The 26,118-nt window shown below is 45.3% G+C and overlaps 1 protein-coding gene and 1 non-coding gene across 2 annotated transcripts in view; both read right to left on the bottom strand.

Moving 5' to 3' along the window:
* The window catches only part of LOC124802439 (protein FAM151A), a 360,086-nt gene that overhangs the window by 171,382 nt on the left and 162,586 nt on the right, over positions 1-26,118 (bottom strand). The window lies entirely within an intron of this gene.
* Positions 11,406-11,480, bottom strand: Trnal-caa. The gene has a single exon. It is a non-coding gene; the product is annotated as a tRNA-Leu (tRNA).

The following is a 26,118-nucleotide window of genomic DNA, read 5'->3' as shown; positions in this document are numbered from 1 at the left end:
CTGCATTTGGGAAACTGTTAGAATCTTGCAATGTCCAAATTCAGATGTCACAGCGCCCCGATGTCGGACTGCGTGGGAGCGTGAGAGCGGGCATATTCACCGTCAATGTTCGGTCGTCTACGTGTGATCGCCACAGGCCGGGACCGGCGTACTGTGGCCCCAGCACATGGCAAGCCCTTCACATATGAGCCTGCCGTCCGACAACAAGTAATGGGATCTTGCAACATTCTGTGTCCTGCAGCACCTCTGGTCGGAGACCAGCAGCAGCCCGACCAGGCAATTACCGCCCCATGCCGTTGGCTGCCGTTAACACCAGAAAACAAACGGCCGCGTTTGGAGTGGTGGCGTGACAGGGTAGCATGGACTGTTCGTGGGTGACTTCACACTGTGCTGAGTGAAAAACTATGGTTCTGCACTCTCCCCGTAGAACATCGTCGTGTAATATGGCGACGACCTCGGGAGAGACACACTCATGCAGTGATTTGGAGAGGCACAGACTCCCGACTCCTGGCGTCTGGCGTGGTGAGTCATCGCGTACCATGTCACATCACGGTTGGTGGTGACTGAAGGAGCTCTGACGGGAGAACGGTATGTCACGGACTTCCTGTGTCGTCGTGTGTCACCTTTCACACGACGATACTGTTGCGCCATTTTTGAACGGGACGATGTTCGTTGACACATGGCAGGTGTGTCTATGAACTACGCGCGTGATCTTAAGGTAGCACCGTGGCCAGCTAGGTCTAGGCCGTGTGCTGTGTGACCAGCTCGGATGTCGACGCCATCACACTGCCGGTATTCAGGATATTACAGACCAGCTGGTACAACAGTTATGGACCAGCTTGCCTCAGTACAGGATACAACGGCTTTTATGACACCCTTCACCATCTCTCCAGACCAGAGGGGGTAGAAATGTTATGAGGCCTTGTAAATTTCACTCCACATTGTAAACACTTATCAGGCAGTGTATCTTTCCCTGCATAGTAATTCTGTCTTTCAGTTTCCCAGCTTCACCCCGTCATAAAGGCTTTGCTGTTATTATTGATTTGGCAGCTTTGCTTCAGTTGAATTTTGTGTCTGGACTCTGTCCCTGTCACTACCGTCTCCAGCTGAGCCAGGGCCCGTGCTACGCCAGCGACCTCATGCTCAAAATCGACTGCTCGTGGTGGCTGCGCGTCATTTGCCTGCGTATACATCAGCTGCCAGCAGCGCCGCGACTGAGTGGATGACGTCAGTGATCAAACGATTGTGCCGAGTGTAGAGTTCTGCTTTCATACCAGAGAAAATACGGCTGGATAACGGTGTAGTTCAGTCATGTAGTTGAGGAGGTCGCGGGAAACATGTTACTTCATCCTCGGGTCTATGAAAAGAACTGTACGCATTTCAAACGTGTGAGAATAGCGTGTTTGTGAAAGATGTAATCCGCTGCTAAGAATAATGCTTGCGCCACTGAATTAATATCGATCATGTGACGTCCCCCACATCACAACTACTACCATTATTATTGTTGTTATTATAAAAGTCAAGATCTTCTGGGCTCTTATGACAAGTCATATTTCCTTTAAAATAATTGACGTTTCGACCCCTCTGCAGGGACTTCTTCAGGATCTTCCGGTGTCCACTATTGCTAGAACACTGTGGATACCGGAAGATCCTGAAGAAGATACCTGCAGAAGGGTGGAAACGCCTATATTTTAGAGGAAATATGATGTGGCCTAACAACCCAGAAGATTTTAACTGTAATGACAACGGCCACGAAAGCCCGCAGACTTCCATTATTATTATTATTATTATTATTACTGTTATTAGAAACACTAAAGCCACCACGTTGTTGATGTAGCCGTCCTTCTCTGTCCCCCGCCATCAGCACCATTCAGATGTAGTAGCTACAGATCATTCCACTGATAATACTTTGTAATGTGGGTGTCCTGGCTCTGCCTCTTCACTTTTTTCCCAGGTTTCTGCCTTCGAAGATGCTTTTATGAAGCCGTTACGTCAAATCAGGTGTTCAATTAATTTGTGTTTTATTGTATGTGTCATGTTAATCAATGCCCCTTTCTCTTTAATTCCTTTCGGTATTTGTTCATTGGATTTGCTTTCACCCTATGATTTTTATAGCTTTTCCCCACATCCACATCTCTACCGCTTCTATTGTTTTCTTTCCTTTTTTCCTCAGAGTTCAGTCTTCACAACCGTAGGTAGCATGTTTCGAATAAATGTTTTAATTCTTGTTTCTTAAGTAAGGTAGTTGTTCGTTTACAAATTACTCTTATTTTTGAATGCTTCTTTAGTCATTGCATTTCTGCTTTTAGTAACCATACACAGGACTACTAAACGAATACGTTAAATCTGAATTACACGATAAATGACACAATTTGAAAAGTTGTCGATTCAGCTAAATACCTAGGGATTATTATTATCAGTAATATAAATTGGACACATGACACAGAGAATGTTGTGGGGAAGGCGAATCAGAGTCTGCTTTCATTGGCAGAAGACTTGGAAGAGTCAATGGATCTACTAACGAAACTGTCTACACTACGCTTCTACGTCCTCTTCTGGAGTAGTACTGCTGTGTGCTAGGGGGTCCTTACTAGATAGGACTGAAGGAAGCATGTAAGAAGTTCAAAGAAGGGCAACTTGTTTCGTCTTATTTTGGTTTGCTTCAGGGCACAAAAACAACTGAGGTCATAAGTGCCCATGTCATAACCTTAGAACTCCAATAAGTAAATGAAGATGAAAGCGACTATACGTCCAGCCCGATCGACGGAAGGAAAGAGAGCTAAAAACAACAACTTCCCCGTGGAGGAAGGTCCACCAAATACGCCGTAGATGTAAGGAACGTCCCGAACCAAAGATTAAACGTCGTTCGCCATACTGCTACGACCCATAAACAGTAAAACGCGGTCGACAGCAAGCGCGTCGTTCTCTAAAGTGGCTGATATGTCAGACGGCAAATACAAGCGGGAATGTAAGTGATTAAAAAAAGGGCAATGAATCAGGAAATGGCGAACGGTCAATGGTTGATGACAATGAGCTCAAAGTGGTGGGGGGGCCACCAATCCGCAGATGGCGATGGCTAGGAAGACAGTGCCCAATTCGCAACCTAGCTAAAATGATCTCTTCGCAAGAGTGGGCGGAGAGAAGGTCGGCCATCCACTGGGAAAGGTCTAATTCCCCAGAGCTTGTTCCCATGAAGAGACGACCAGTGGTGGCGCCAAAGCGACACCATCTGGCGACACACGTCAACACGGAGGTCATCCGAAGGAACTGAAGAGCTAATCGCTAGTCGAGAAAGGACTGCAGTCTTCCCGGCAGTGATAGCAGCCTCCTTTCCCACCAGATCGACGTGACCAGGAAGCCACATGAACATCAAAGCGGCTGCCTCAACAGTGAGCAAATGGAAGCTTTCTTGGATCCGTTGCACTAAGGGCTGGACTGTGTACAGCACACAGAGGCTCTGAGGGCACTGAGAGAATTGCAGGACATGACACAATTAAAAAGCCTGTGTCGCTGCACATACCGCGTGGTCTCATAGAGGGCGAAGAGCTCTGCTGTAAAAATCGATCAGTGTTCTGGAAACCGATACCGAAAATGGTCAGGAAGCAAACCCGACACCATGGTTGGTCTTAGAGTCATCAACGTACACGAAGTTGCGTGTGAAGTTCGAGAAACTTAGAGCGACGGATCGACTCTGGAGTAATGTCCTTAGGGAGCGAATGAAATCCATGATTAACATGGGCCACAGCACGAAGCAAAGGCAGTGAAGGGTTCACACCCGTCGGGAACGTGGCAGGTAGGGCGAAGTTAAGCTGCCGGAGCAGTAGCCGAAAGAGAACTCCGGGAGGTGACGCAGAAGGATACGCTCATACTGGTGGTCAAGGGACTCGTCGAAGAGGGAGGCATAGGAGGGGTGGTCGGGCAGGCAGAAAAATGGTATGCGTATCCGCTAAGGAGGGCATCACGCCGGTATGATAGTGGTAGTTCGGCAGCTTCTGCATACAGACTCTCAACCGGGCTAGTGTAAAAGGCGCCAGTGAGCATACTATTCCACTGATGGTAGATTGTATTGAGATGGCGTAGAACGGACGGACGTGCAGGTGCATAAACGAAACACCCATAGTCTAGTTTCGAACGGACAAGGGACCGGTAGAAACGGTCGCGGATATGATACGCGAGTTGCGATGGCAGTCATTAAACTAAAGGAATCATGCATTGCTGTGAGATATGTTCACGAAATTCTACTCACTCACTTTATCCACCGAAAGCAAAGTTTTTTTTTTTTTACTCTTACGTACATAGGGACAAACCTTAGTAATACGGAACAAATCAGAGTTCGCATGGAAAGAATGAATCATTGACTTTACCCATATCCTATACGAAAGTAGGGCGATACAGAAATAGTCTGAAAGTGCTTCTACGAAGCCTCCGCCGAACAAACGCCGAACGAAGTGTGGATTGCAGAGGACTCGCTTGGGCGTAGACGTACACAGGGTGACTAGCTATCCGATTCGCGATATGCTCCGCTCTTCATTATGGAAGCTTTCCCGTGACACACTGTTAAAAAATAAATAGATTAAATTAAAAACAAGCAGGACTGTAATCATACCGCCATGCTCATCTTCGGTAAACATGTGCTACGATTGGCAACCGCGTGAAAGTGGGGCTCGGCGGTCAGAACTACATTTGAACATTTGTCTGTCGCCCGGTCTTTCTGCTTATTTTACCACTGAAACTTCTTCGAATTCCGCTGCTTTTCGATTGTTTTGAAAATACCAACAAAAATATGAAAGAAATGGCCCTGAGCACTAAGGGACTTAACTTCTAAGATCATCAGTCCCCTAGAACTTAGAACTACTTAAACCTAACTAACCTAAGGGCATTTAGATATTTTACATTTATATCCATTTCCAGTGAGTGAATATGTACTTGATTCACCGGTTCATGAGGACTGCGTTAAATTTAATTCAGAGTTAACTGCCGCTCCCTGCAGCAATCGTCGATCATCTGGAGGTATTCCCATATTTCAGTACAATATCGATGAGTTTGCGACTTCACAGTGTACAATAGATGGGTAGTGAACACCCACACACAGATTCCCACGTTATCCACCATATCATTTACATAAATCGGTAATACTGACGGCCCTAGCACACTCTTCTGGGGTATTTTCTTTACCCTTGAAATCTCAAAACTGTTCTAGTACTCAGCAAGCTGGTAATTTCTTCGTTGTTCGAGAGCACGCATATCTATTAGATACCGTCCGAAGGTATGGTTCAAATGGCTCTGAGCACTATGAGACTTAACATCTGAGGTCATCAGTCCCCTAGACTAAGAACTATTTAAACTTAACTAACCTAAGGACATCACATACAACCATGCCCGAGGCAGGATTCGAACCTGCGACCGTAGCAGCAGCAGCGGTTCCCGACTGAAGCGCCTAGAACCTCTCGGCCACCCCGGCCGGCCAAAAATATGATTTTTTAAAATGTATATCTTGGGTTTTTCTCATAGGCTGATCCCAGCTGCTCGACGCCTGGCGCTCTGGTACGGTGTACAAGAGGCTCGTTAAACGAAACACGATATATCACAAACTCTTGAGAAGCATATGCTAGTAGAGAGAGAGAGATGTATTACAACCATCACAATTGTGTGAAGGATGGGCCAAGTCGGTGGTCCTACTGCCCCTTACTTTTGGAATACTCCGCTTTTATGGCTGGGACGAAGTGAAACGCTGGTCACGTACGGGAGACTCTAGGCCGGGAAAATTCGCGGGTGCCAGGTGGAGGTAGACGGCAGCTAACATACAATCTGCCAATGCCGAAGAAAAATTCACAGAGCCGAGTTTGAAAGCGGGTGCTTCCACGTTCAGACGCAGGGAATCCACCCCCGCCCCTCTAGCCTTATTCCCTTGCGCAATCGCGGCAGTTACACAAACTCGTGCCGGGGTTGCACGTGGGCTCCCGGCCGCCATCGGGAGAGGGCGGGATTTTCTTTGAAGTTGAGCACCGCTGAAGGGGCGAGGAATACACTTTTGGTGCCGAAGAAGAGTTAAGCCTCCCCCCCCCTCCTCACCCCATCGCGCTGTTCTCTCTGCAGAGCAAACAGCGCCGCGGGCACAGGCGACGCGAAATGCGCGCTGTTGGGGGAAGTTGGCCGGGCTGCGTGCCCCGGGCCCCGGGGATAAGGGGGCGGCGTCAGAGTGCCGGTGTGCAGGCAACAACGTCGCCGTGGGGAGGCGACGCCGCCGCCAACTTATGCCCGCCGCGGCCCTGCGGGGACCGCGTCGTGTCGCTTCGCTTAGCACTTTAGCGCGCTCCGCGGCCTCACTAAACATCCCACAAGATGCGGGGGCGGAGGCAGCGTAGAACGCGCAGGTCGTAAACCGCTGTGCACTCAGGGTACTCCCGACTCTTTCATTCGGACGACTAGGGGCGACACATCACGACACGCGGAACAAATTTTGCTAAAGACAATATGATCGCTGAGGCTTCATAGCGACGCTAGGCGTCTTTTGTAATTGGTTGTGCCCACGAGAGGAAGCAGGGTGTGTCTAGCGTGTAATCCCGTCATATGCTCCTCATGAAACAAGGCAGGCTGACCTAAAATATTATTCTCCGATTAGAAAATCTCATTCTCAAGGTTCTCTTGTTGAACATTACTTCAATTTACTGGAGACGGTAGTACGCACATACGGAACTTTGCTTACGCTAGTTACCTAAAATCTCGTCGTCCTAGAGCTGGCATATTCAATTAAAAGAAGACTAGCATTGCTGAGAAGCATCATGGGACATTTTGTCCCTAACAAAAGTTGTTTCCCATGACGTTTTCTATCAGCCCTATACGTTTGAGGCAAAGACTTTGAAACGGCATATAACTGGGTGCTCAAAAGTAAACCGAATTTTTTTATGTAAAACTCTTCAACTTTTTTAATAAAATAAACTCTATTAGCATTTCATCTCTTTATTCTTCACGTCAACATTTTCTCAACACACTCACCCCAGTGACGAACATACACTAAAGAGCCGGAGAAACTGGTACACCTGCCTACTATCGTGTAGGTCCTCCGCAAACACGCAGAAGTGCCGCAGTACGACGTGGCATGAACTCGAGCAATGTCTGAAGTAGTGCTGGAGGGAAATGACACCACGAATCCTCCAGAGCTATCCATAAATCCGTAAGACTAAGAGGGGGGCCGTGGGAGAGCCAGTCCTGACAAAACTCTACCATCTGGTGAGCAAGATGTATGAAACAGGCGAAATACCCTCAGACTTCAAGAAGAATATAATAATTCCAATCCCAAAGAAAGCAGGTGTTGACAGATGTGAAAATTACCGAACTATCAGCTTAATAAGTCACAGCTGCAAAATACTAACACGAATTCTTTACAGACGAATGGAAAAACTAGTAGAAGCCAACCTCGGGGAAGATCAGTTTGGATTCCGTAGAAACACTGGAACACGTGAGGCAATACTGACCTTACGACTTATCTTAGAAGAAAGATTAAGGAAAGGCAAACCTACGTTTCTAGCATTTGTAGACTTAGAGAAAGCTTTTGACAATGTTGACTGGAATACTCTCTTTCAAATTCTGAAGGTGGCAGGGGTAAAATACAGGGAGCGAAAGGCTATTTACAATTTGTACAGAAACCAGATGGCAGTTATAAGAGTCGAGGGACATGAAAGGGAAGCAGTGGTTGGGAAGGGAGTAAGACAGGGTTGTAGCCTCTCCCCGATGTTGTTCAATCTGTATATTGAGCAAGCAGTAAAGGAAACAAAAGAAAAATTCGGGGTAGGTATTAAAATTCATGGAGAAGAAATAAAAACTTTGAGGTTCACCGATGACATTGTAATTCTGTCAGAGACAGCAAAGGACTTGGAAGAGCAGTTGAATGGAATGGACAGTGTCTTGAAAGGAGGATATAAGATGAACATCAACAAAAGCAAAACAAGGATAATGGAATGTAGTCTAATTAAGTCGGGTGATGCTGAGGGAATTAGATTAGGAAATGAGGCACTTAAAGTAGTAAAGGAGTTTTGCTATTTGGGGAGCAAAATAACTGATGATGGTCGAAGTAGAGAGGATATAAAATGTAGGTTGGCAATGGCAAGGAAAGCGTTTCTGAAGAAGAGAAATTTGTTAACATCCAGTATTGATTTAAGTGTCAGGAAGTCATTTCTGAAAGTATTCGTATGGAGTGTAGCCATGTATGGAAGTGAAACATGGACGATAAATAGTTTGGACAAGAAGAGAATAGAAGCTTTCGAAATGTGGTGCTACAGAAGAATGCTGAAGATTAGATGGGTAGATCACATAACTAATGAGGAAGTATTGAATAGGATTGGGGAGAAGAGAAGTTTGTGGCACAACTTGACCAGAAGAAGGGATCGGTTGGTAGGACATGTTCTGAGGCATCAAGGGATCACCAATTTAGTATTGGAGGGCAGCGTGGAGGGTAAAAATCGTAGAGGGAGACCAAGAGATGAATACACTAAGCAGATTCAGAAGGATGTAGGTTGCAGTAGGTACTGGGAGATGAAAAAGCTTGCACAGGATAGAGTGGCATGGAGAGCTGCATCAAACCAGTCTCAGGACTGAAGACCACAACAACAAGAGGGGGTGGAGCACAGCACGTTGCAACGCATCCCAGATATGCTCAATAATGTTCGTGTTTGGGGAGTTTGGTGGCCAGCGGAAGTGTTTAAACTCATAAGAGTGTTCCTGGAGCCACTCTGTAGGAATTCTGCAAGTGTCGGGTGTCGCACTGTTCTGCTGGAATTGGCCAAGTCCGTCGGAATGCACAATGGACATGAATGGATGCAGGTAGTGAGACAGGATGCTTACGTACGTGTCACCTGTCAGAGTCGTATATAGACGTATCAGGGGTCCCATGTCACTCCAACTGCACCATTACAGAGTCTCAAACAGCTTGAACATTCCCTTGCTCACATGCAGCGTCCATGGATTCATGAGGTTGTCTCCATACCCGTACACGTTCATCCGCTCGATACAATTTGAAACGAGACTCCTCCGACCAGGCAAAATGTTTCCAGTTATCAACAGTCCAATATCAGTGTTCATGGGCGCAGGCAAGGCGTAAAGCTTTGCGTCGTGCAGTCATCACGGATACAAGAGTGGTCGTTCGGCTCCAAAAGCGCACATCGATGATCTTTCATTGAATGGTTCGCACGCTGAAACTTGTTGATGGCACAGCATTGAAATCTGCAGCTGTTTGCGGAACAGTTGCACTTCTCTCACGTTGAACGATTCTCTTCCGTCGTCTTTGGTCCCGTTCTTGCAGGATCTTTTTCCGGTCGCAGTGATATCGTAGATTTGATGTTTTACGTGCTTCCTGATATTCACGGTACACTCGTGAAATAAACGTACGGGAAAATCCCCACTTCATCGCTACCTCGGAGATGCTGTGTCCCATCGCTCGTGCGCCGTCTATAAGACTACGTTCAGACTCACTTAATTCTTGATAACCTGCCATTGTAGCAGCAGTAACTGATCAAACAACTGCGCCAGACACTTGTTGTCTTATAAAGGCGTTGCCAACCACAGCGCCGTATTCTGCCCGTTTACGTATCTCTGTATTTGAATACGCATACCTACATCAGCTTCTATGGGAGTTCAGTGCATTTCTCCCAACTAATGACCACTGTGTTGATAACGCCACTGCAGAGTGTTTGGCGGAGGCACAACTCGACCTCTGCTCGCACCGCTTCGTCACTATCAAAGTGATGTCTTCGACGATGCGCTTTAAGTTTTGGAAACAGATGAAAATCGGATGTGGAGGAGCCGTGACACTACTACAGCAGGCTATTGCTCGCGCACCGACATGAGTTACGCTACACGCCGCCAAGGTACACGCTACAAATCAGAGCCCTCTAGCGGCAGACCGTTGCAAATGGCATCAGCGAAGCGGGAAAGTCGACCGAGTAACATAAATGACTTTTAATGCCTGAACCCATATTGAGAACACAATAAAAAATTCGGAGGCTTTACTTTTAGCACGCCCTCGTATGCATACCCTTCTTTTTTCATTCTTTTTAATCAGTCTTGTGAAAGGTTCGATGCTGCCCGCCATGAATTCCTTTCTTGTGCCAACCTCTTCATCTCTCAGTAGGACTTTCACCCTACATCCCGAATTATTTGCTGGATGTATTCCAACCTCTGTGTTCCCCTCCAGTTTTCACCCTCTACAATTTCCTCTAGTACCATGGAAGTTATTCCCTGATTTCTTCTCACGCGGTCGCAGGTTCGAATCCTGCCTCGGGCATGGATGTGTGTGATGTCCTTAGGTTAGTTAGGTTTAAGTAGTTCTAAGTTCTAGGGGACTGATGACCACAGCAGTTGAGTCTCATAGTGCTCAGAGCCATTTGAACCATTTCTTCTCACGTCTCTTAGACTCCTGTCCCATCTCCTTGTCGGTGTTTTCCATATGTTCCTTTCTTTCCCAATTCTGGGGAGAACCTGTTCGTTCTTTATCAGTCCACCCAACTTTGAAGAACCTTTTACAGCACAACATATCAAACGCTTCGATTCTCTTCTGTACCGGTTTGACTATACAAGTTTGTGCTGTAAACATACATTCTCGGAAGCTTCTTCCTCAGATTAAGGCCGACGCAACAGGTTTTCAAGTAACCGATACTGCTGGAGTGCGAAGACAGCATGGCGTGATCCTATGAAACACATATCTCATATCTAACCGATCTACATACACCGGATGCATCTGCGGAGGTGCAGACGGATTGAAGTCGATCACTACACAATAAAAAGAAACTGAAGGTCACCTGCTTCCCCCCAACTCGGCCTGTGTGTTCATTGCAGAACCCTTCTACGATCACTTGTTGTCCGTCAGTCAGTCACTCAGACAGTCTTTTAACACCCCTTTATCTTTAGAACGGGTAGAGGTATCAAGTTGAAATTTATGTTAAATACTAGCGTCTACGGTCCCCTGGTGGTGTAAAAACTTAAGCCCCTGGTCAATGCATTCAAAAGATACCGATATTTGTGTGACATACTTTGATACTGGCAAACTCATTCATCAAAACCTATAGTTGAATTACCTACATACGTAATTAAGTTTGTATCGTAACTTTAGCGCGCACTTGTGCCATTTTTGCAGTCAGAGGCCAACTTACTCGTGATGTCAGCTTATCACAAGACTGCGTTTCCATCACGATGGAAAACTTAAATATAAGATATCGGCGTTTGCATTTCGAACCCTAAGTGGCTTTCTAGACAAAATGAAGAGTGACAGTTTAGCTCACAAAGCAAGAAACTCTACTCCCGAAGCCTTAAGAAATCTGGGAAGACCGAGCAAGAGATGTGTCACACTGCGACAGGGGAAGACCCCAATACATGAAACAGAGAATAAGAACTTCCTGGCAGATTAAAACTGTGTGCCCGACCGAGACTCGAACTCGGGACCTTTGCCTTTTGCGGGCAAGTGCTCTACCAACTGAGCTACCGAAGCACGACTCACGCCCGGTACTCACAGCTTTACTTCTGCCAGTACCTCGTCTCCTACCTTCCAAACTTTCTGCAAGGTTCGCAGGAGAGCTTCTGTAAAGTTTGGAAGGTAGGAGACGAGGTACTGGCAGAAGAAAAGCTGTGAGTACCGGGCGTGAGTCGTGCTTCGGTAGCTCAGTTGGTAGAGCACTTGCCCGCGAAAGGCAAAGGTCCCAAATTCGAGTCTCGGTCGGGCACACAGTTTTAATCTGCCAGGAAGTTTCATATCAGCGCACACTCCGCTGCAGAGTGAAAATCTCATTCCAGAGAATAAGAAATTTGTGTCCAAATCACATACTTACACGACAACCGCTTTTCAGCGATATCTCTAATTGTATTCCAGATCAGTCACTCAACGAGAACGCCTTGCAGTCCTGGGCAGGGCACGGGAGCAGACTGATTCTCTGCCTTTGCCTTCCGCCGGTCTCTTGCGGCGTGCCCCATTGGGGACCGGTATGGCGTAATGCTAAGGGGAACTATCGTGCATACCTGTGTCGTACGATGTCAGGAACAATAAAAATATTTGCGTTCTGGATACCGTAGCAGTGTGTAAAGCCATTACCGTTAAGAAAAAAGCAAATGCACCCAGAGATAATGATGTTTCAGTAAAATAAATCGAAGCTAGAGGAAAAGTAATACAAAAGTTGAAAACTTATTTACAGAACGTCTGCAAAACACAAAAATGGAACTGTTTTGCAAATGTTCTACTTCAGTTTCAAAATGGGAGATTCCAATGTGTCTGAATCGGAAAGCTTGAACTGCTGATGACCGCCAACCAATCCCTATTTAGTGTACCTTCAGCAGAAAAACATCTGAAGCCGGTAAAGGGTGACAAAATAAGTTTGATAATCTACATACTGACAGGGAATGCTGCACATCATTCCTCAGTAATGCACGGGGCAGTCACGGTGTTGTGTAACCCCAAAATCAGCGTGTACTGCGAAGTATGACTTTTTACAGTGAGACATGGACTTTTCATGCGAAACAGCTCCAAAACTGAAGACTGCTGACTGGATAATCGACAGATCCGTGTCACCTCTTACAAAGTAAAGATAATGTAGTTTGAACTGCGTAATACTCTGCTATACATAATTCAATTTGAGGTGATGCGTCACTGCTTTTTCCACCTTGCCGGCCGCTGTGGCCGAGCGGGTCTAGGCGCATCAGTCCGGAACTGTGCGCGGTTGCTACGGTCGCAGATTCGAATCCTGCCTTCTGGCATGGATGTGTGTGATGTCCTTAGGTTAGTTAGGTTTAAGTAGTTCCATGTCTAGGGGACTGATGACAGATGTTAAGTTCCATAGTGCTTAGAGCCATTTGAACCATTTTTTTCCACCTTTGGACTGACTTTACAGGGAGAATCACAGTGCAGCTTCGATTTTTCACATCTACAGGTCATAGCCAGAGGTGGAACCAATTATAAATGACACACAAAATCATAAGATCAACTGGGTATCTAAAGCCCTAGAAAAGAAAAAAAAGACAAGAAAAAACCAAAGCAAAACGCTGTCGAAGAAAAGACAGGAGAAACAATTGAAATAACCGTACTAGTCGTACGTACATGTAAAAGCACAAGAAACAAAACGTTGTAGTATACATCTACATCCATACTCGGCAAACCACTGTGAAATGCATGGCAGAGGGTACGTCCCATTGTCCCAGTTATTAATATTTTTCCCGTTCCATTCACGTATGAACCGCGGGAAGAATGATTGTTTAAATGCCTCCGTGAGTTCTGTGATTAATCTAATTTGGTTCTCACTATCCAAACGGGACCGATATGTAGGGGGTTGAAGTATATCCCTGGAGTTATCATTTAATGCCAGTTCTTGAAACTTTGTAAATAAGCCTTCTTGGTATACTTTACGTCTATCTTCAAGTGTCTGCCAGTTCAGTTTCTTCAGCATGTCTGTAACACGCTCACACGGATGAAGCAAACCTGTGACCATTCGTGCTGCCAAAATTCCCTTCTGTGTATACGTTCAATATCCCCTGTTACTCCCACACACTTTAGCAATATTATAGGATGGGTTGCACGAGTGATTTGTAATTTATAGGCAATCTTCCTTGTAGACTGACAGCATTTTCCAAGTATTCTGTTGATTCCGTTTCATACCCCTACATAGTGTTATAGTCAGGTATTCGTATGACTTAACCGATTCCAGTTGGAACGCATTGATGTTACAGACAAAGGACACTTCGTTATTTGATTGTTTGAAGTGCATAATTTTCCATTTTTGAACATTTTGAAGTAAGTTGCCAATCTTCGCATCAGACTTAAATATTATCAGGAACTCAGTGAATATTTATGCAACTTCTTTCAGATAGAACTTCGTTACAGATAACATATCATCTGTAAAAAGCCTGATTTTACTATTAATATAGTCTGCAAGGTCATTAATATAATACATGATAGTACTTCTACATCTGATGATGACTTTCCATCCACGATAACATCTTGCGTCCTCCATACCAAAAAGTCCTCAATCCAGTCACAAATTAATATTCATGTCCCATACGATTGTACTCTTGATAATAAGGGCGGACGTGGTACTGAGTCAAAAGCTTTCCGGAAATCAAAAAATACTGCATCTACCGGACTGCTATGATAAAAAGTTTTCAATATGTCATGTGAGAAAAGTGCGAGATGCGTATCGCGTCATCGATTTTTATCGCATTCCATGATGGTTGGTACGAACGAGATTATTTTGTTCGAGATGTCTCATTATGTTTGAGCTCAAAATATGTTCTGAGATTCTGCAACAAATCGATGTTAAGGATATAGGAATAGTTTTGTAGATCATTTCTACTACCCTTTTAGTAAATCGGGGTCACCTGCTCCTTCTTCCAGCTACTGGGCACTGATTTTATTTTATTTTTTTCCGAGGGACCTACGATAGACCATAGTTAAAAGAGGGGCTAACTCACCCGCAAATTCAGCATAGAATCTGATAGTGATTCCATCGGACCATTGAGTTTTGTTCAGTTTTAGTTATGTCAACTGTTTCTCAACGCCACTGGCACTAAAACTTACGTCACTCATCTTTTCAGTGGTACAGAGATTAAATTGAGGTGATGCTCCTGGATTTTCCTTTATAAAGGAATACTTGAGAAAGGAGTTACGCATTTCTGCTTTTGATTTGCTAGCTACCGTTTTAGTTCATGTCTCATCTGCAGGGGGAGTGGACACTAACTTCGGTGCCACTAACAGCCTTTACATACGACGTGAATTTCTTTGGGTTTGGTGAAACATCATTTGACAGTATTATGCTACGGTGGTCACTGATGGCTTCGCGCATTACTCTCGTCACAGCCATACTCTTTTTATTCAGCATCTCTGGTTCTGTACCGACCCGATGTCACCCGACTTCCACCGATTCCTTTACTCTCAGAAAAGGCCCACTGAGCGTATAGTAAATGTGGATGGTGTACTATCATCGAAACTTTTGTCGATTTATACTTAGCGTGACTGCTGTGCAGCTTACATAAGAGCGTACATTCGCTCCTGTGGGAAACTGTGATCCGAACTGCAAATCGAGCAGGGTGACGCTCTTTAGAGTATCTGCCACCCACGTCGACTCAAAATGAAGCTTTCTCCACATTTAGCGGGAAGCAGCCGACGAGCAGGCCCTTGCACTGCCGCTTCACGATTCGCCCTTTGAAGGTGCGGAATTCAGCGGCGCCTCTCCTGCTGCTGAGAGCAGCCGCGATTCCGACCTCTCCCTTTGAAGGCTATTGCGCGATTATTATCACGCACCGCAGAACCGGACAAAAGGCGCTCTTCGACGGCGGGGCTTAATGTTCGTTCACCAGCACGGCCGCCACAGGCAGCAAATGAAACGACCAGCTGCACAGGTGCGGATTAGGAAAGAGAACATAAAAAAAAGACAAGAAAAGGAAGTGAGACTGGTGTTTAGAGTCCCGTCGACAGCGAGGTCATTAGTGACGGTAAAATGGATATTAAAGGCAAATGCCTGATTCCTGGCCCATTTTAGCCGCCAAGCTTTGCTCTAATCCGCGCTGTCCACTGCTATTCGCTGCTGCCTATTGAGAACGCGTCCCCACAGTTTGAAAGCAAAGTCCCACTTTCCTCATCCGTCTGCAGGCGGACTCTTTGCAGTAAGGCCTGTCTGTTTATGGTTCGTCTCTGGCAAGGTATAACTTAACTAAATGTCCTCCCCGTATAACACATCTTGACGTTCTACGAAAGATTTTTCATTGTTCTATACGAAAGCTGGTCAAGAAACTTGTATAATTTTTATAAAAACATGATTTTCATTGCTTCGGAAGTAACGGAGTCGTTATCAATTAGCAACGGCAGCAGACGTCGGTGGAAATCGGAAACTCGCAGCTGTAACGTGATGTTCACTAGAACATCATGTTCCACTGTACCGGCCGTGGTGGCCGTGCGGTTCTAGGCGCTGCAGTCCGGAACCGCGGGACTGCTACGTCGCAGGTTCGAATCCTGCCTCGGGCATGGATGTGTGTGGTGTCCTTAGGTTAGTTAGGTTTAAGTAGTTCTAAGTTCTAGGGGACTAATGACCTAAGATGTTAAGTCCCATAGTGCTCAGAGCCATTTGAACCATTTGTTCCACTGTGGTTTCTTACAGTAGCCGATGGTGGCCGTGTTCTGTGTCAACTTGGTGTAGCGTAAGCCTGTGGAAAAGCATCCATTGTGTATACCCTCGCAGGTGGTGAGAAAACATATGGACACGCAACGGCCAAAAACCGCAACTAAAAACGAAAAAAAGGTCACTGGCACTGGGCGTGGACGACGAGTGGTGCTTTGACGGTACATGTGGAAGGTGCAGTCAACTCGTCAGAGCATGTGGCTCACCAACGTTGTCAAGGGTCGGAAAGAATGAAGACTGCAAGTGAATTTACTTACTCTGATCATACACATTCCCGAAACGCTCCAATGTATACTGAGTTATGTAATTGTCATTAGTGACAACGATATTGTAAAATAGAGCTGTCGTTCGGCTCGAGTTGTTCAAATATAGAAGAATCATTGAAGAAGAGAGTAAAATAATTATTTCAGTAGTGATCGTAGGAAGTATTATTCCGACGAAATCAAGTTCGTACACAGCGATGGTACAGAATAGCTGGACCACGAGAAATCATGTAAAGCAACTCAAAAAGTTTTGTATATTTTTCCCTAGACGATTCTTTTTTTTGTTTCAGTTAGTAATCAATTATTAGAAATGGCTACGCGTCGAGAGAGAGAGAGAGAGAGAGACGAATGAGTAATGTAGCACGCACAAGCGAAATCATCCATTGCTATCCAAGGAAATTTCCGAGGTGAGTTTCAGATGTTAAGACGGTGAACAGTTGGTATCACAAATTCCTCCTCCTTGTCTGTCTCATCAGTTGACAAACGACTTCAAACTGTTCAGACTGTGCAAGAACTGAAGGGAAACCACTTGTAGTTTCACCACGAATACTGAGATATTGGACCGAATCGGGGAAAACCTAACCATTTAGAAAACGTCGTTTTCTCTGACAAAGCAACCTTCCACACATATGGGAAGGTTATTCGGCACAGCATTAGGCTCTGGAATTCGGAAAATCCCCACAGTTTTGGGGAACATAGAGACAGCGAGAAGATAAATGTGTGGTGTACGCTAATGAAGGAGAGCATATTTGGACCATATTTCCTCATCGAGCAAAGAGGAACGGGAATCGTTTATCTGGGCATGCTTTATCAATCTGCTGTCTTTCAGCTTCTTTCCTGTCAGCCAAATGCGACCTTCCTGCAGGGTGGTGCACCACTGCACGGAAGTTCACGTGTTCGTGACTTCCTGGACCGAACACATCCACACTGATGGACGGGACGCCACGGACCAACCGAGTGGCCACCGCGGTCTTCGGACGTACAGTAGATCCTCTGGAGTTCTTGAGGTAGACTTGAGTGAATGAGATTGTGAATGCCTGGGCTCCACCGTGATTTTAGCGATATCCGGAGAAGAACTATGGATGCAATAACCATGACGCTACAGATGTTTGTGCGAACATGGGTTGCTCGGTTGAGTATCATCTAAGCATTTTAAAGATTACGAAAGGAGCCCTTGTAGAAGTAAGACGACGATGTATGGTTTTTGGGGCGCTCAACTGCTCGGTCATCAACGCCAGTACAAAGTCCCAGTTTTTACTCAATCCATTTTTTTCACAATCGTCTAGCCAGTGTCACGAATGATGATGATGATGATGATGATGATGATGAAATGACGAAGACAACACAAACACCCAGTCCGCGCCCTTGTAGAAGTATATTACTATACTCAATGCCGCGAAGAGCAAGTAAATATGCCTCGTAGTTCTCTTAATAGCATTTGGACACCGTATTTACGTCGCACAGGAGTCATGAGAATACAAGAGATTAGATCCCGTGCGGAGCAAAACAAAAATTTTTACTGACTAAATTATTAAACAGCATATGATGGAAAGTAGCTAGTGTTGATACGTAATAGCCGCCGGCGTGAACTGCACAGTGGCTTGCGATGTGTACTCCTACGTGCAGATGTAGAATGAAGCATAACTGTAACAGTACCCAACACCCCATACTGTTAATTGGCTGCCAGAGTCAACAGAGAACACCCATAACAGGCGGTGGCGTCGTCCACTTTGAGGAGATGGCATTATAGAACAAGTGTTCCGTACTCAATGGATTCCTGAAATACAGCTGCCTGAAACTCAGCACAGAGGCCACTTTAAGGTACACGTCATCACGGGACCACATGGAAGTTGTGTTTTGGAACTCTTTTTAAATTTATGGTACGTGAAATTCAGAATTCAGATATCAACCACAGCCGCGCGGGGTAGCCGTGCAGTCTAGGGCGTCTTGTCACGGGCCGGGCGGCTCCCCCCTTCGGAGGTTCGAGTCCTCCCTCGGGCATGGGTGAGAGTGTTGTCCCCAGTGTAAGTTAATTTGAAATAGATTAAGTAATACGTAAGCTTAGGGACCGATGGCTTCAGCAGTTTGGTTCCATAAGAACTTACCACAAATTTCCAATATCAACCATAAAAACCATTTCGATGTAACTCTCAAAAATTATCTAGAAAGTCGAGTGTGAAGTTTTCCATGCGTCTTTAATATGCTAAAGTAAGCTCAACATTTCATCAGAGAGTGGGGCTGTAAGGTAGAATGCTCATCTACAATGCTGGGGGCCTGGGTTCGATTCCCAGCTGACTTGTTCTATGACCATTTGCGTGAAGCGTAAAATACATAAAAATGTGAAAAAAATTGCTAGTTCTGGAGACTGTCAATCGCTGGCTCGATTCTTCGTTCGATCATTTTTTTCTTTTTTCGTTAATTTCCAATACCTACAGCATTTAAATATAAAACTCATCAAATATATGGTAATTAACACATACCTATTTACCATTTATACGAAAAATGCCCGTCTTATTATTTCTCATTGCATACCACAACACAAAAATCCAGTTTTCATTGCAAATATAAATTATTAAACTACCAATTTTTTATAAAATATTGTGTAAGTTTAAAAAAGAATTTATAAATTACTTTTTTCATCGTTATGTATTTTACGTTTCATGGAAATGCTGGTAGAACGAGTTCCTTCTTTCAAAAATTTCCATTGACTAGGAACTGGACACAGATCCCCGATGCGGCAGAAAATGGCTCTGAGCACTATGGGACTTAACATCTGTGGTCATCAGTCCCCTAGAACTTAGAACTACTTAAACCTAACTAACCTAAGGACATCACACACATCCATGCACGAGGCAGGATTCGAAGATGCGGCAGACAAGCATTCTAGCATAGTGTGACACAACCCGTGGAACAAACAATCCTTGGTGTGTAGGTACTAAAGACGCTGGATAACTCCAAGTTCGATTTAACTGACACATTTTGAGAGATGCAGAGAAGTGCTTTGGTGACTGAAATTTAAGTCCTGAAATTTACTTATAATTACAAAAAAAAAAAAATTCAATAGGGTCTGGTCTCGTTGTGAGATACACACAGCGCTTGCGGAAATGGATGGAGTGGTGTATGGCTTCAAATGGCTCTGAGCACTATGGGACTTAACAGCTATGGTCATCAGTCCCCTAGAACTTAGAACTACTTAAACCTAACTAACCTAAGGACAGCACACAACACCCACCCATCACGAGGCAGAGAAAAGGAGTGGTGTATCTTACAGTTCTATTTCGTGTGTTGGAACGACTGCAGAGACTAAATAGCGCAGTTCGTATTCAGTGCTGTGATGCCGTGAGCGTTTGCATGTGCGGGGTACAGCGACAGTCACTACAATGGAAATGCGACGTCTCCTGCAACAGAATACTGACCACACATTCCTGAATGGGTAATTGCTAATATCGAATTGGTGCAAGAGGTACCATAGCAAAGATTAACGTCAACGGAAATAATGTCTCACGTAGACTGGCGATAATATTCACACTGCAGTGGACAGTAATTTCCAGTGCCATTTCTCAGTTTACGTTTAAGGCTGTAGCTTAAGTATCCGAGTCATCGGTGGACTTAGTGCAGAAAACCGTTTCATTTGTGCAGGGCGTCTACCGGTTTTCGGTGGTAGTGCTTTGAGTGTGATACTTTGACAGCAAGGAATGAAACGTACACTGCTGACAACTAAGACTGCAACGCCAGAAAGGATAGCAAGTAATGTAATGTTATTTACAGGGTGTTTCAAAAATGACCGGTATATTTGAAACGGCAATAAAAACTAAACGAGCAGCGATAGAAATACACCGTTTGTTGCAATATGCTTGGGACAACAGTACATTTTCAGGCGGACAAACTTTCGAAATTACAGTAGTTACAATTTTCAACAACAGATGGCGCTGCAAGTGATGTGAAAGATATAGAAGACAACGCAGTCTGTGGGTGCGCCATTCTGTACGTCGTCTTTCTGCTGTAAGCGTGTGCTGTTCACAACGTGCAAGTGTGCTGTAGACAACATGGTTTATTCCTTAGAACAGAGGATTTTTCTGGTGTTGGAATTCCACCGCCTAGAACACAGTGTTGTTGCAACAAGACGAAGTTTTCAACGGAGGTTTAATGTAACCAAAGGACCGAAAAGCGATACAATAAAGGATCTGTTTGAAATATTTCAACGGACTGGGAACGTGACGGATGAACGTGCTGGAAAGGTAGGGCGACCGCGTACGGCAACCACAGAGGGCAACGCGCAGCTAGTGCAGTAGGTGATCCGACAGCGGCCTCGGGTTTCCGTTCGCCGTGTTGCAGCTGCGGTCCAAATGACGCCAACGTCTACGTATCGTCTCATGCGCCAGAGTTTACACCTCTATCCGTACAAAATTCAAACGCGGCAACCCCTCAGCGCCGCTACCATTGCTGCACGAGAGACATTCGCTAACGATATAGTGCACAGGATTGATGACGGCGATATGCATGTGGGCAGCATTTGGTTTATTGACGAAGCTTATTTTTACCTGGACGGCTTCGTCAATAAACAGAACTGGCGCATATGGGGAACCGAAAAGCCCCTTGTTGCAGTCCCATCGTCCCTGCATCCTCAAAAAGTACTGGTCTGGGCCGCCATTTCTTCCAAAGGAATCATTGGCCCATTTTTCAGATCCGAAACGATTACTGCATCACGCTATCTGGACATTCTTCGTGAATTTGTGGCGGTACAAACTGCCTTAGACGACACTGCGAACACCTCGTGGTTTATGCAAGATGGTGCCCGGCCACATCGCACGGCCGACGTCTTTAATTTCCTGAATGAATATTTCGATGATCGTGTGATTGCTTTGGGCTATCCGAAACATACAGGAGGCGGCATAGATTGGCCTCCCTATTCGCCAGACATGAACCCCTGTGACTTCTTTTTGTGGGGACACTTGAAAGACCAGGTGTACCGCCAGAATCCAGAAACAATTGAACAGCTGAAGCAGTACATCTCATCTGCATGTGAAGCCATTCCGCCAGACACGTTGTCAAAGGTTTCGGGTAATTTCATTCAGAGACTACGCCATATTATTGCTACGCATGGTGGATATGTGGAAAATATCGTACTATAGAGTTTCCCAGACCGCAGCGCCATCTGTTGTTGAAAATTGTAACTACTGTAATTTCGAAAGTTTGTCTGCCTGAAAATGTACTGTTGTCCCAAGCATACTGCAACAAACGGTGTATTTCTATCGCTGCTCGTTTTTACTGCCGTTTCAAATATACCGGTCATTTTTGAAACACCTTGTAAGTACACACTATATTCGAGAGAATACATGGCTACATTTGTAGGTGATATGGGGGTGGGCTGGGTGCGGATCAGAGCTGCCGCCGCTGGCAGAGACAACGGTTCCAACCTGCCTCGAAATGAAGTCGAATCGAGCTAGCATGATAGGTACGGGTACGTCATGGTGCGTGACTTGGACTCTGCCTCTGTGGCAGACGTCATCAACTGTAGTGTCTCGCGAGCTCATGGTGACGCGACAGACTCTTGGCATAGGAGGGAGGGGGGGGGGGGGGGTTTGCGGAAGCGTGAAGCGTGCTAGCGAGAGCAATAGTCGAACACGTACTATATCACGGCACGTCAGGACAGTAGGTGAAGAAAGCTTTCTTGTAATATTTTGCTGAAAGATGGGTATTGACGATAAACCGCATTGCCAGAAGATCGCGAACCCGCCACTGATAAACTCAACCCCTTGGTGGTAGACGCTTTTCCTTCTTGCACGGGGCGTAACACCATCTTGTCACAACGACCAACATCCTAATTTGAATTCCTAATGACAAACGCAGTAGGTTATGTCTCCTTATACATCTACCTACTCTTCACGATTACACTGTAATGGTAATCGTTAGCATTTCCAAGCATGTGATACACTTCATGCCAGTCTGACGTTTCTTACGTGTACAGTGTTGTGTTTTTAATAGTCAGTAATTAACTTGCTGTAACTTGACTTCTCTCCACATTCCCAGATACAGTTCCAAGACCAAAAGGGTGGAGATTTTAATAAAATCCAGTGGCCAAGTTACAATGATACAAACATGTTGTTTTGTAGAGATCATTTTAATTAAAGTATAAAAACGTCTGTAACAATTTTCTATATCTTCTGAAGACGAGACCTAAAGGCAACAATTAGTTTATGCTATTAGTTAGATGGAGAAGTACTTTCGGATGCCTTTAATTGTACGTTCACGTATTTCTGTTCATAACTTTTTTAATTTTCACTATATCGCAATGACCGTTAGATGACTTTGTATGAAGAGGCCTGCTTGAGGCATGACACAGTCTGTATTTCGTCAGGAATCTGCGGCAGGCGACACGTCACTTCCGCACGGAGTAGTTTTCCACATAAGCGACATATCATTGGGTTGTTCTTCCCACCCCTCCCCTTCCCTCTCCCATTCTATGGGATTTTAGCCATTTTCCTCATGTAACGAAAATACTTGTCGCCCTCATCAGCAAGGTTTACACGCGGCGGAACTGGGTTCGGTTAGTAGTGGAAGCACCAGTTTAAAGTCAGTGAAATGGCTTAAGATGATAATAGACTGACGGACAAAAAAAGGGAACCACTCAGAATGGGAGGAGGAAACGAGATGAACCTTCGCCTGCAGAGCAAACACGTGGTGTTGTTCCACTGGTTCTTGTCATCCTGGATACTGGCTTTGGGACGGAGTTGACGTGGGAGCTGGTGCCACACGCTGCCTACGTGGGGCTGATTTGGGTACCTTTGTGGCCACGGGAGTATGTCCACATAACCCAGACACGTGCTGTGTGTGGATGGCCACTGTCCTGTTGAAAAATGGCTCCACGATAATGTCGGATGAGAGGGGACACGCGAGGACGCAGCATGCCCGTAGCGTACCGTAGTACAGTCACAGAGTCCCCTCCATCACTACCCCGCCCCATGACCGAAGGAGAAACATCGCTACAACTCTCCGAAACTTTGGAGGAATGGGACCTTTGTCTAGGTCGTCAATGATGGTCGTCCGGGGTTGTGCACAGCCGCGACTCATCGCTCGACACAATGTGACGCCGTTCATCAGCAAGTCGTGCTTCACCGTGACGACATCACCGCAAACGCAGCGGTTCGTGCTGTGGTGTTAACGCCAGGCTACGCATGGATCGATAATTCCCTCGTCCCGCTGTTGCAGGATGACATACATTGTTTCAGGGAGTCCATTACTTGTTCCCTCATGGCAAACACAAATGTGAAGGTGTTACAGGGCGCTTCTTGCACCGAGCGCTCAACTTCCCTTCCGGTCATCACTGTCAAATGACAATACCTCACAAGCGTGTATATTGCGTGATCCGAACAGCCGACCAAGTGGAGACGCTCCAAGCGGCCCCTTAACAACTCTGTCGCGCGCTGATAACGCTGCCTCACACGAGTACGCGGCATCCTCGTCTCCTTCACAGTGATTACTCACCACGTCTCGCTGTCCACGCGCCTCGTACCCCCTACCTACTGGTAACTACACTAAACACGAACAATATCTGCTGACATTTAGAAAGACAGCGGACACACAACAGTAAGCGGCGTCAGAGCGACACGGCTGCTCGTCACCAGGACTATACGCCTCAGCGTCCCGACGTGTGGCTACAGACAGGGCGCCGCCGGCTGATCACCGTGGTGAGCCGCGCGCGCGGTGAACGCCGCTACCTGTGCTAGGGGCTCCTATACTATACTCACCATAAGAATAAACCTGATGTAAGCAAACACAAACGGGATGATTGGTCAGAAGCCGTAGCATACATACACTGGTGTTGTTGCGCTCTTGGAAGTTTGCCCTACTTATCTACAACATATATGATTACTTAGTTACGTTAAATGAAACTTTAAGATATTATAATGTATTAACAGCCATCAAACTTTTTCATAATCACGCTTTAGCTATATAGTTCTTATTACAAAAGTCGTGTACAGTCAGTCTCCGGACTGTTGTGCTCTGATTGTCGCACTGTTAATACACAGCATGAAAATGGCTGAGGCTGTTTCCTGCTCCGTAGAAAACGTGCCTGTGAAACACGGGTAGACAGTAGTGAGAAATAGGTTGTTTTTCATTAATCTACAGAAAAAATAGGCTTTAAAGTTTTTAAGGGGCTGTATTTAACACAGTTGAGATACAAATACACCCTGGATGTATAGCGGAATACGAAGCGTGGTACATGGATAACATAGTGAGTTCATGGATCGCTGGTTCAATCTCACCTTGGTCATTCTTTTTCTTTCGTTTAATTTGAAATACCTACATCTCGTAATTGTAAAATTCATCATCATTTTTTATGACTAATGAACGTCTTGTTGTTTCTAATTAGATATTGCACGCGAAATTATTGTTTTCATTTCAAATATAAATTCTTAATCATCCATATTTTATGAAAGATTGTTAACATACGTTGCTTAAACTGAGATAACATGGCAATTTCATTTTTTAGGGGAAAATGAAAAACCAAATACTCTTTATTTTTGTTTTATACCACAGATGTATTCACACACGAACCACAGTGGTAAGTGCCGTAGAAACATGAAAAACTATCATTTTCACAGCATCGAGCACACTCTACAGACGTTGCATTTTTACATTTGCCACTGTAACATTACTGTATGAACCCGACAGAACTGATATGGATCAAAGTTATGGGATTTGGCCCAAAGACCTTTAAGCTGCCAGACTTACTGGAAGTAGCGCATGCAGCTTTTTCACACGTCACTGCCGAACGCAGGAGGGATACAGAACGGCGCGTCAGAAAAGAAGAGGAGGAAACAGGGCGCCTGGATGGCTTCGTTGATCGACTCGCTATCAGTCTAGCAGAAGGCAGTTCCACAGTTGAAATGCATTTCTCAGGTTCCGACAAGGAAGGAGCTAAGAGATTACCAGACGACAAACTGTAATTAATACCTTCAGTGGCTTCAGTATTCAACAATACGGTGAAGCCCTGCAGTATGCTTTTGCATCACATATACTGGGTAGCTCGCTCAGAAAAATTACTCTGTGCTTAAGTTAGGAATTTTCATCACTCTTGTTTGTAATCAGAGTACGAGTACTATGTTAGGTGAGAACGAGAGCATTTTACGCCTTCCGTCTGATCACCTGAGAAGCGTGCGGTAGTGCTGGAGTTTCGCCGAATATTATTTGAGTCTTTTTAAAAATTAAATAACATTCTAAGCTATATTGTTTCTCTGCTCGTCTCTTTTTACGTCTGAACTGCAACTGCTCATATCATTGCAGGTTATTTGGAGCAGCTCAATGGACAGTCCTGTCCAAGTTAAACGCGCCAGTAATGCTGTTGTCCCGCATTATCGGGCAGTCTATGTACGTGTAGCACAGCATAAAACGGACTGTACTGGACAAAAATGTTCAAATGTGTGTGAAATCTTATGGGACGTAACTGCTAAGGTCATAAGTCCCTGAGCTTAACCTAAATTATCCTAAGGACAAACACACACATCCATACCCGAGGGAGGACTCGAACCTCCGCCGCGACCAGCCGCACAGTCCATGACTGCAGCGCCTCAGATCGCTCGGCTAATCCCGCGCGGCTGTACTGGACACAGCTTGGCTTTTGCCCCACGTGAAACGAAATCCAATGAGATTCAAGAAAGCGCGGAAGAACACATGGCGAAATATTTATAGCAGGTTCATTCTTAGGA

The sequence above is a fragment of the Schistocerca piceifrons genome, chromosome 6, assembly GCF_021461385.2.
Source record: "Schistocerca piceifrons isolate TAMUIC-IGC-003096 chromosome 6, iqSchPice1.1, whole genome shotgun sequence".
Classification (NCBI taxonomy): domain Eukaryota; kingdom Metazoa; phylum Arthropoda; class Insecta; order Orthoptera; family Acrididae; genus Schistocerca; species Schistocerca piceifrons.
The sequence above is the reverse complement of the archived record's forward strand: the minus strand, read 5'-3'. Positions and strand labels throughout refer to the sequence as shown.